This window comes from Oryctolagus cuniculus, chromosome 8, assembly GCF_051225735.1.
Source record: "Oryctolagus cuniculus isolate XC-2025 breed Fujian yellow rabbit chromosome 8, ASM5122573v1, whole genome shotgun sequence".
Classification (NCBI taxonomy): Eukaryota; Metazoa; Chordata; class Mammalia; order Lagomorpha; family Leporidae; genus Oryctolagus; species Oryctolagus cuniculus.
In genome coordinates this window covers 110,425,197-110,437,536 of record NC_142874.1, presented here as the reverse complement: position 1 = coordinate 110,437,536, position 12,340 = coordinate 110,425,197, and the positions used below count along the sequence as shown (strand labels likewise).

The 12,340-nt window shown below is 36.9% G+C and overlaps 1 protein-coding gene and 1 pseudogene across 4 annotated transcripts in view; both read right to left on the bottom strand.

The window, feature by feature from the left end:
- ARHGAP24 (Rho GTPase activating protein 24) overlaps positions 1-12,340 on the bottom strand; it is an 867,261-nt gene that overhangs the window by 384,980 nt on the left and 469,941 nt on the right. The window lies entirely within an intron of this gene.
- LOC149125111 (U2 spliceosomal RNA) lies at positions 11,440-11,528 on the bottom strand (annotated as a pseudogene).

The following is a 12,340-nucleotide window of genomic DNA, read 5'->3' as shown; positions in this document are numbered from 1 at the left end:
TCCTGGTCTCCCATGCGGGGGCAGGGGCCCTAGTACTCGGACCATCCTCCACTGCCCTCCTGGGCCACAGCAGAGAGCTGGACTGGAAGAGGAGCAACCGGGATTAGAACCCAGTGCCCATATGGGATGCCAGTGCCACAGGTGGAGGATTAACCAAGTGAGCCACAGCACCAGCCCCCCCTTTTTTTTTTTATTTGACTGGTAGAGTTACAGACAGTGAGAGGTAGAGACAGAGAGAAAGGTCTTCCTTCCGTCGGTTCACTCCCCAAATGGCTGCTACGGCTGGCACTGTGCCAATCCGAAGCCAGGAGCCAGGTGCTTCCTCCTGGTCTCCCATGTGGGTGCAGGGCCCAAGTACCTAGGCCATCCTCCACTGCCCTCTCGGGCCACAGCAGAGAGCTGGACTGGAAGAGAAGCAACCGGGCCTAGAACCCCGTGTCCATATGGGAAGTTGGCGCAGCAGGCAGAGGATTAACTAAGTGAGCCATGGCGCTGGCCCCCCAATAATTCTCAATACTAGCAAACTTGACTCCAATGCCATATCAAAAAGATCAGACATCACCATCAACCTGGATTTATCCCAGAGATGCAAGGCTGCTTCAACATTCACAAATTAATAAACATAATAAATCATATCAATAGAATGAATAACAAAAACTACATGGTCATCTCAATAATGCAGAGAAAGCATTTAATAAGATTCAACAACTCTTCATGATAAAAAAAAAAACTCCGACAAATTATGTATAGAAGGAATATACCTCAAAATTACATATGACAAACCAACAGTCAATCGCATATTGAATGGAGACAAGCTGAAAGCATTTGTCCTCATATTTAAAAAAGACAAGAATTTCTACTTTCACCAGTCCTTTATTTAATTTTTTAAGGGTATGAAATTTTAGGTTTTTAAAAAAATCTGTCCCACACTGATATACTGACCAGCACACACATAATAATGGCTTTTCTCTTGGGTATTAACATTGCAGTATTTTTATATACTGAAATATTTCAAAAAGACTAAGAACGTTAGAGGAGTGGAAGAATTAATATCATTGAATTTTCTATACTACCTAAAGCAATCTACAGATTCAATGCAATCCCTATCAAAATATCAATGACATTCTTTGCAGAATTAGAAAAAATCCTAAAATTCATACAGAATCACAAAAGACTCAGAATAACCAAAATGATCCTGAACAAGAAAAATCAAGCTGGATGCTACACAAAACCTGACTTTAAAGCATGCTAAGAGCTATCAAAATTAAAACATCATGGTAATGCCAGAAAAAACAAAACATGATCAATGCAATAGAGAATAGAGACTTCAGAAATCAATTCATGTACATATCTCCAACTGATTTTTGTCAAAAGTTCCAAGACCATACACTGGAGTAAGGATAGTCTCCTCAATAAATGATATTGGCAAAACTATATGTATATAACTATAAAAATGAAATTAGAGCCATACTTCTAATCATATACAAAAATAAACTCAGTAGGAATGAAAGACCTAAATTTAAAGCCTGAGACTATGAAGTTGTTGGAAGAAAACATAGGAAACACGTTGAGACACTGGTGGAAGATTGATCTCTCTCTCTCTCTCTCTCTCCCTCTATATTTAACTCTTTCAAATAAATAAAAGTTAACCTTTAAAAATGTTATCTCAAATTTTAAAAAAGGAAGGAAGGCAGGGAGGAAGAGACAAAAAAAATAAAGAGGAAGGGAGAGAGGGAAGGAGGACGGGAGAAAAGGAAGTATTATATTTTTAGAACTGTGTTTGAACTGCATGGAATCTGTTCTCTTTATATTACATTAGCATGAGAATTATGTTATAGCAAACACCATGTACTTGTTGTGACCCTGAGAATCAAATGTATTAATGAATTCCTTTTAAAAAATGAGTGGTGGTCATTGAGACAACAAAAGGTATGGAATAGCAAAATTTATATATATATATAAATATATTATATTATATTATATTATATATCTCCCAGGCATAATATATCATAAATATCTAATTTAACTCTCTTAATAATCTGTATAATAAATATAATATCTGTCTTAAAGATGAAGAGAATAAAACCAGGATATTGTGTATACTTCTCCAGTTCTCATGGCTCATAAGCACCATAACCAGGAATCATATCTAGAATTACCTTCCTCTAAAGTTGATGTTAATTCTATGGTGTTCTCTTGTAGAATAAGTGATTTCACTTCATATAATATTAACAATATATTTTAATGACATGGATTATTTCCTGGTATCAAATACTATAAAATATACCATCATTCTATGGCACACAGAAAACATATAAAAGTACAATGTAGTTTATGAAACTAATATTATGGTTTACAGCATAATTATGACCATTTTTCTGTTCTCCCTTATTTTCTCATTTAAGAATTACCTGTTTTTTAAATTGATAAAGGAAAATTACATATATTTACAGTGAAAAATATAAAAGGACATTAGTTAAATAATAATTTAAGTACTTGCTATAGAACCACCTCATAAAAGATAAAGCATACATTGGGGCCGGCGCTGTGGCGAGGTAGGTTTATCCTCTGCCTGCAGTGCTGGCATCCCATATGGGTGCCAGTTCTAGTCCCAGCTACTCCTCTTCCAATCCAGCTCTCTGCCGTGGCCTAGGAAAGCAGTGTGGCCCCTGCACCCACGTGGGAGACCAGGAAAAAGCACCTGCTCCTGGCTTTGGAACGGCAAAGCTCGGCCATTGCAGCCAACTGGGAAGTGAACCAATGGAAGGAAGACCTTTCTCTCTGTCTCTCCCTCTCACTGTCTACCTCTCAAATATATAAATAAAATCTTTTTTTAAAAAAGAAAAAGCATATATCTGTCTAGGTAACAGAAATAAACAGCTGATAACCAATGATGATAGGAGGTATTATTTTAAAACTAAGTGTAGCTGGGATCCCCCCCCCCCCCAACATGATGGTATGTATGTCTCAGCATGCAGGCTTGTCTGGCTAGGCTTTCAGAATGAATACAGGGTAGGTTATATTTATTTTAAGGATAAAGAAAGAATGAGAAATGACAAAGACTTCATCATAGTACAAGAAAATATCCTTTCTAAAGAAAACAGACAAGAGTTAAAGTATAGCAATTATTCTGAGCATCTCCATGGTCTTGTCAGTGGAAAGGTCTTTCTTGAGTGCCCATGTATTCAAGCATGAGTCTGAGGGCAGAGACAGTAAAGACACAGAACAAAACTTAAAAAAAAAAAAACAGTTGCAGTTTCATCAATGGTAGGAGTACTTTAGGAACACAGATCAAATCTAACACTGTTGGATATTGTAAGTAATACTTTTGCTTACACAAGAATGAATAATTGTGTCTTGTGTGTGCATCTGAAAGAATGAAACACAGGAGATGAAGCAAAGCGTAATACAAGAGAGGAAGAAATTGACAGGTTCTATCTGAAAGTCAGACTAATCATTGTGCATACAGCAGACATCTGAAAAGTGATTCAGTAGTTGGACATATTAAAAAGTGCTTAATTTCAATCTTATACAACAAAAACAAAGCTTGAGGCAACACAATACGTGATTTCAAGACATAATTCAGGGCAATTATAATGAAAATGGCCTGGTACTGGCACTAAAACAGACACGTAGAGCAATGGAACAGAATAAAAACCTCCAGAAATCAATCCACGCATCTATAACCAACTTATCTTTGATAAAGGAGCTAAAATCAATCCTTGGAGCAAGGACAGTCTCTTCACAAACGGTGCTGGGAAAACTGGATCACGAAGTGTAGAAGTAAAAAACTAGACCCTTATCTTATACCTTACACAAAAATCAATTAAAAATGGATCAGAGACCTAAATCTAAGACCTGATATCATCAAATTACTATAGAACATTGGGGAATCTCTGCAAGACATTGGCATTGGCAAAGATTTCTTGGAAAAGATCCTGGAAGCACAGAAAATCAAAGCCAAAATTGACGAATGGTATTACATCATGCTGAGAATTCAAATGTCAAACAAGCATGTGAAAAAAACATTCAGAATCAATGGCATCAGGGAAATGCAAATCAAAACCACAATTAGGTTTCTCCTCACCCCTATTAGAATGGCTCTCATACAGAAATCAACTAACAACAGATGCTGGTAAGGATGTGGGGGAAAAGGTACCCTAATCCATTGTTGGTGGGATGTAAACTGTCTAGCCCCTGTGGAAGACAATATGGAGATACCTCAGAAATCTGAATACAGACTTACCATATGATCCAGCCATCCCACTCCTGAAAATTTACCCAAACCAAATGAAATCAGGAATATTAAAAGGTTATCTGTACCCCCATGTTCATTGCAGTATAATTAATAATAGCTAAGATATTGAATCAACCCAGATGTCCATCAACTGTTGACTGGATAAAGAAATTATGGTACATATAATCTATGGAGTACTACTCAGTGTGAAAAAATAATGAAATCCTGTCTTTTCAACAAGATGGATGCAACTGGAAACCATTAAACTTAGTGAAATAAGTCAGTCCCAAAGACAGATACTATATTTTTTTCCTGATTTATGGTAATTAACAGAGTACCTAAAATGTAATGTATTGGAGTGAAATTGACATTTTAAGCTTCAAAGTTTGTTTATAACCCTTAGTCTCTTCCATTGAGGAACAGTGGTTTTTTTTTTTTTTTTCATGCGATTTGTTGAACTCTTATACTTAAAGTAGGGTTAACTTTATGATCATGAAGTAACCTGAAAATAGATCATCTTTATAAAAATTAAGGGTGGGAGTGGGAGATGGAGGAGGAAGAAGGGTTGGAGCGTGGGTGTGAGGGTATGGTAGGGGGAGAAGTATCACTATGTTCCTAAATCTGTATATATAAAATACATGAAACTTGTATAACTTAAATGAAATTTCAAAAAATGCTTAAATGACTGAAAATTGAGTGAAAACTGACCAGAGAAATTCTATGTTTGATATTATCATGGTCTTAATTCACCTCTAGGCTACAATTAAAAATAGAGTAATTAAGAAATATTAAAGACAATTAGAGGCAGAAATAACTTTTTTAAAGATTTATTTATTTATTTGAAAGGCAGAGTTACAGAGAGGCAGAGGGAGAAGAGAGAGTGAGAGAGGGAGAGGGAGAGACAGTGAGGTCTTTCATCCACTGGTTTTTTCTCCAGATGGCTGCAATGGCTGGAGCAGTGTCAATCCAAAGCCAGGAGCTTCTTCCAGGTCTCCCACATGGGTGCAGGGGCCCAAGGATTTGGGCCACCTTCCACTGCTTTCCCAGGCCATAGCAGAGGGCTGGATTGGAAGAGGAGCAACCAGGACTTGAACTGGCACCCATATGGGATGTTGGCACTGCAGGTGGCGGCTTACCTGCTATGCCATAGCGCTGGCCCCCAGAACAAACTTTTTAACTGATTAATCCTATGGAGTATTTAGTACATAGAACTCATAAAATTTTGAGGTAGAATTGATAATACTGATGAAATATCATTGATGGAAAGGGGGCTGAACCACGTGTGAGGCCTTTTTCACCCTTCAGTTGGGTTAGACTGCTAATGTTCTACATGCAAGACATCAGGTACATAATTACATTCAATTGCAGTATCATGCTATTTAAACAAAAGAAATTATAAAAACAGCAATCAGCACTTCAGAAGAGGGGGTTTTCCTACAGAATGTGGCTGGGAAAGCAATTAAGGATCAATGAAAAAATCAAAGAAACATTTATTTGGGAAAGAAAATTATATTGATTCACAGAGGTCTATAACCAGAGGCACCTGCTTTCATATTTATTTAAAACCTGAGGCTTAACTTAAGAGAAGGTTGGCCTTTACCATATTTTAGGAAACAGAGAAGAATTAAATATAGTCCAAAAAGTATCTTTGAAGCATTAACTGGCAATTATTACTTAAAGAGAATAAAAACTAAAGTTTTAATCTAAAAGTATTTTCTAATTTCTTGGATCATGGTGGGTGAGAAGAGGCACAAGATAAAATAAAAACTACCCAATGACTGTAAATATAACTCTGGTAGAAAAACTTGTTGGCAAGAAATTGTGTATTTTGCATAATGGCAAAATGAATTAAGAGGTCAGTTAAGGAAGCAATCTTCATAAAAAATTTAGAACATTGCAGATGCTAGGGTTATAAAAAATTAGCCAAGTTAAACACATTATAACATGGTTTTGTACTAATGAAGGCACTGAATAAATACTTGATGAGAATAGAGGAGACTACATGTTAATTTGTCAAAAATTATTTGTACTAGGACACATTCTACCTATTCTCACACAACTCAAGCAAGAATTAACTATTACAGAAAGCACACACTTTTTCTATGTGTAGCTGATAATTATATTGATAGGTAATCAAAAAGGTATGCACCAAGAGGAAAAGAGTACCAAGGGAAAACCTAAGAAATGGCAGACAGAAAAGCAAAGGAAAACAGCCAGCCATTCAGATGAATGTTAATAGAAGAGGAGCCAAGATTTCCATATGGGCAGCCTGGCAACACTGTATGTACAAATACACCAAGTATTTTAATGCTAAGTATTGCTAGGAGCTGAAAACAGTAGGCACTGGACAACAGGATGCTCATTATTATTTTTCCCTCGTACACATAAGAGGAAAAAATGTTACCCATTGGAAGAAAACTAAAATGAAAAAAAAAAAAAGTGTAATGACCCTAATATATTCTAAGTAAATGATACTGTTCCTAGGGTAATTAGCATTCTAGAACATCTGTTATTTCACTAGGGAAAACAAAACCTAATTTTAACTCCTGATCTTCTAAAACATTTATAAACCTGCAAATGACACCCTCATGCCATGAAGAAACACACAGCACAAGGTAATTGCAATTGCAAGGCTAAATGGAGCTTGAAGCAGCAAGCATTTTATTGGCCACTGCTATTAGACATTAAGTTGCTATTAATTAACACAGACTTGGCAGCTAGACTGCCTACCTGTTAACAGAAAGTTGAATCCGAAATCTCCACTGTATGGATGTGATGGAGAAGGATCAAAATGCAGAAAGGCCACAGGGTTGTTTTCCTCTTATACTTCCGGTAACAACGTGCCTAATTTACCTTAGATTCTGTTACGTAAAATCCAGTGAAAGGGGGTTAAGTGCTTGCTGCTGTGAAGCGCAATAATAAAAATGTGGAACATACCTCCTGCCTCAAGCATCTCTATTCTTTTACCAAAAAGAGGCGGTAGTTTTTCAGGCAACACATGTTGTCAGTTTCCAAGTTCCATGACACATAGCATAGGACAGGAAGAAATTCCCTATGGAAAGTTAGAATTTATGGATGGCAGAAACTTCTTGTTGCCTATCAGCATATATTTTCTAATTATTTTGAATAATAAAATAGACCAGATTTTTCCATGACTAGAGGGCTAAGTGAGATTCAGAGAAAAGATGGTAAGAAAACAAAGTAGATGAATCATGAGCTGCTAAAGTTCAGGAAAGCAGTAAAAGGGAAAAAATGAAATAAAAGTAAAATCAGACATAAATGTACTATAAGGGGATATATATGGAACTCAGAAAAAGACTCAAAATTATTAAAATATAAATTCATGGAAATTTATCAGAAATAAAAGAATTAGATTGATGAGCACAAATGGCACCATTGCATGTTGAGATATAACTAGTTATAATTGTTTGCAAAGAAAAAATTCTTATGGGAAGCCAAGCAGAAGGAGTAAATTATTTTAAGGGGATAAATATAAGTCCATAACATGTCAGCTTTCTCTATTACAATATTCACCATTAGAAGAGAGCAGAAGAAATGGGTGGGCCTCAAAGCCATGAGACCCAAACATTTTGCACTAGCCCAAACTTTTGTTCAATAAATTAACATTTTTGAATGAACAAAACCAAGGAATACTGCTATGTGCTCCTCTTGAAGAAATTATGTGAGTAATTTTTTTTTTTTGCCAAATAGGAAAGAATAATAAAACTACAGCAAAATCACTCAAACTGAACACTGAATCTATTTAATTAAAACTTGAGAATTAGAGTCATAGAACTTTTTATAAATGTCATACATCCTGACAATAGAGGAGTCTAGCAAAATGGGATAGAGTGTAAAAGGAAAAGCTTATAAGAATTTGAAAGTGCAAAGCTACTTTTCCTCTAACACCCTGTTGAAAACCTAAAGCCAATGAATGAGAAGACAGTTCATCAAAAATATGAATTAAGAAACCCAACATCATCAACTAAATTGGGTGTGAAAAAAGAAGAGTAGGAAGAGAAATATGTTAACATAATCATTGATCCTTACAGGAGCTTTATATATCTAAAATATAGAAGTAAGGAATTTATATAATTTTTTATTTTAAAGACACTTCTTTGAGTAAAATTATCCACCTTACCAAAGTAACACACATGAAATGGAGGAAGCACATATCCAAAGAGCAAATAATCAAAAGAAATGGCACATGCAACCTTAAAGCATGATAGAGAAGAACATGACAATCACATCGACCAGAGCAACATACGGTAAATCACCATGTCAACAGAGCATTCACAGAACAACATACTGTGAATGGCACATGAAGTACACAAATCCAAGATACAGACTGGAAAAATAACTCATAAAAACTAATCTGCTATGTTATTTCTTTTAGTATTTTTTTCTACTTAATATCATTGGTTGAACTCTTTTAATGAACACAATTATTCTTGGTTGTTTAACTTTAACTGAAAAGTGATCCCTGTTAAATATAAGAGTGGGAATAAGAGAGGGAGGAGATGTACAGTTTGGCACACGCTCACTCGGACTTACCCCTAATGGTAGAGATAGAAATGTGCCAGGGGATTCCAATTCAGTCCCATCAAGGTGGCATGTACCAATGCCATCTTACTAGTCAAAGTGATCAGTTTAAGTTCATAATTGATCATAATGATAGGATTAACAGTCAAAGAGATCACATAAACAGGACTAGTGTCTGCTAATAATAACTGATAGAATTAAAAAGGAGAGAACGATCCAACATGGGAAGCAGGATACACAGTAAACTCATAGAATGGCAGTTGTCCTAAACAGCACTCTGGCCTCAGAATCAGCCCTTAAGGCATTCAGATCTGGCTAAAAAGCTCACGAGAGTTTTGCAGGCATGAAAATCCATGACACTGTGGCAAAAAAAAAAAAAAAAAAAAAAAAAAAAAAAGACCTAAATGAAAGACCTCTGTGAGTGAGATCCCAGTGGAAAGAATGGGCCATCAAAGAAGGAGGTACCTTTCTCTGAAGGGAGGAGAGAACTTCCACTTTGACTATAGCCTTATCTAAATAAGATCAGAGTTTGTGAACTCAAGAGGCTTCCATAGCCTTGGCAGATCACGACAAGAGCCTCGGGTGATTACTGACGTCATAAATAAGAATGTCAATTGTTAAATCAACAATTGTTAAATCAACTGTGCACCTACTCCCCATGTAGGATCTCTGTCCTTAATGTGTTGTACTATGCAAATTAACCGTGAAACTACTACTCAAACAGTACTCTAAACTTTGTGTGTCTGTGTGTGTGCAGTCTGTTGAAATCTTTACTTAGTATATACTAAGTTGATCTTATGTATATAAATATAATTGAAAATGAATCTTGAGGAAGAATGGGATGAGAGAGGGAGTGGGAGATGGGATGGTTGTGGGTGGAAGGGAGGTTATGGGGGAAAAAGCCACTATAATCCAGAAGTTGTACTTTTGAAATTTATATTTATTAAATTAAAGTTAAAAAAACTAATCTAATGCATTCTAAATATTTAATCTATTTCAAGAAGGTAGAAACTGTATTTTCTAACTATTTAATAAAATTAGAAATTAACCAGAAAATAGTAAAATAGAGTCAAGAAACTGGAAACTGAAAATAAATTAATTTTGTCTTCAGAAATCTATTAGTCAAAAACTACACTAAAACTGAAACCTTAGGATATGTGGAAAAATTTAATTATTAAAAATAATTGTCTAATAAAACTAATGGGACATATGAACAGAGTTTAGGATAGTCCTATTTTAAATACTCATTATAGGCTAACAATGTCACATAAACAATTACACATAAAGAACTTTGAAAATGAATAACTCAAAAGCCCATGGAAGGTCAAATTGAGGAAGGAATAAAAATATAAGCCAGAATAAATAGATTGGGAAAATGGATACAAATGATTACAAATCACTGTTGGAAATAGTAATAAAATAATAAGCTATTAGATAAAAAGATTCACAGGACATTATTTACTGACTCTAAGAAAATACTTTTTAAAACCTGGATTAAGTGATGAATATCCTGGATAACATGATTCATTAAATGTCATCAGAAAAGGCAGAAAATCTAAATCACTACATAAGAAATATAAATAATTTTGTCCGAATGCCACCTAAAACAGCGCCTTGTAGTTATACACAGCACTCCACCAAGCCTTCAAGAAGCAGATCATTCCATTGCTCTTTATTCTACTCTGAAGCAGTGGTTTGCAAACTACAGTGTAAGTAAGAATCATCTGGAGAGTTTTTTTAAATTTTTTTTTATTTGGCAGAGAGGGGGAGAGACAGAGAGAAAGGTCTTCCTTCCGTCGGTTCACTCCCCAAATGGCCGCCACAGCCCACGCTGCACCAATCCGAAGCAGGAGCCAGGTGCTTGCTCCTGGTCTCCCACGCGGGTGCAGGGGCCCAAGCACTTCAGCCATCCTCCACTGCCTTCCCGGGCCACAGCAGAGAGCTGGATTGGAAGAGGAGCAGCCGGGATTAGAACCCAGAGCCCATATGGGATGCCGGTGCCACAGGCAGAGGATTAATCAAGTGAGCCATGGCGCCGGCCCCCTGGAAAGCTTTTTAAACACAGACTGGGTGCTCTCTACCCAAAGGATTCTGATTCAGTAGGTCTGAGAGGAGACCATTAAAGAAGGTTCTAAAGGAGTCATTCTCAACAGGTGGAGATTTTGTCCACCAGGGAACATCTGACAGTGTCTAGAGACATTTTTATCGAAGCAGTTGGGTGGAAGAGCACTAACAGGCATCTGATAGGTTTAGGTCAGAGTTGTTGCTAAATACACTACAATACACACAGCATTATGTGGCCCAAAAGGTTCACACTGTTGAAGTTCCAGGTGTTACTGACTCTGCTGTCTCTAGATTATAATTGAAGCAGCACTTAGCAGGAGCTGGGCAAATTTTTCTCTAAGGAAGTAGATAGCAAACAGCAGCAGATGGCCCACGTGTGGGGCCCCTGTCACCCATGTGGGGACCCAGATGAAACGACTGGCTCCTGGCTTCAGCCTGGCTCTACCCTGGTCTTTGTGGCCTACTGGAGTGAACGAGTGAATGGAAGGTCACTGTCTCTCTCTCTGTGTCTCTCACCCTCTGTTAACTCTGGCATCAAAATAAACAAATCTTAAAAAAAGAATTAGATAGCAAATTATATTCAGTTTACGGGCCTCATAGAGTCTCTGCACACATTTTTAAATCTGTTTAACTAATTTTTTATTTATTTTTACACTTGATCTTAGCCAAAAGGCCAAGAAGCAATTTTATTTATTTTTAAAAAGATTTACTTTATTTACATGAGAGACAGAGTTACAAAAAGAGAGGTAGAGAAAGAGAGAGAAGTCTTCCATCTGCTGGTTCACTCCCAAAATGGTCGCAATGGCCAGAACTGAGCTGATCTGAAGCCTTAAGCCAGGAGCTTCTCTGTCTCCCACGTGAGTGCAGGGGCCCAAGCACTTGGGTCATCCTCCACTGCTTTCCCACATGCATTAGCAGGGAGCTGGCTCTGAAGAGAGCAGCTGGGACATGAACCAACGCACATATGGGATGCCCGTGCTGCAGCCAAGGCATTAACCCACTGCACCACAGTTCAGGCCCCCTTGTTTAACTATTTAAAAAGCTGTAAGCCATTCTTAGCTCAAGGTCCTTACCAAAAGAGCTCATGTGAACAATACAAAATTTGTTGTGAAATACAAAGAAAATTATTTCTTTTTTTTTATTTTCGATTCTCTTTATATACAGAAGATCAGTTTAGCATACATTAAGTAAAGATTTCAACAGTTTGCTCCCACACAGAAACACAAAGTGAAAAATACTGTTTGAGTACTAGTTATAGCATTAAATCACATTGTACAGCACACTAAGGACAGAGATCCTACATGAGGAGTAAGTGCACAGTGACTCCTATTGTTGACTTAACAAATTGACACTCTTGTTTATGGCCTCAGTAATCACCCTAGGCTCTTGACATGAGCTGCCAAGGCTATGGAAGCCCCCTGAGTTCACTGACTCTGATCATATTTAGACAAGGCCATGGTCAAAGTGGAAGTTCTCTCCTCCCTTCAGAGAAAGTTA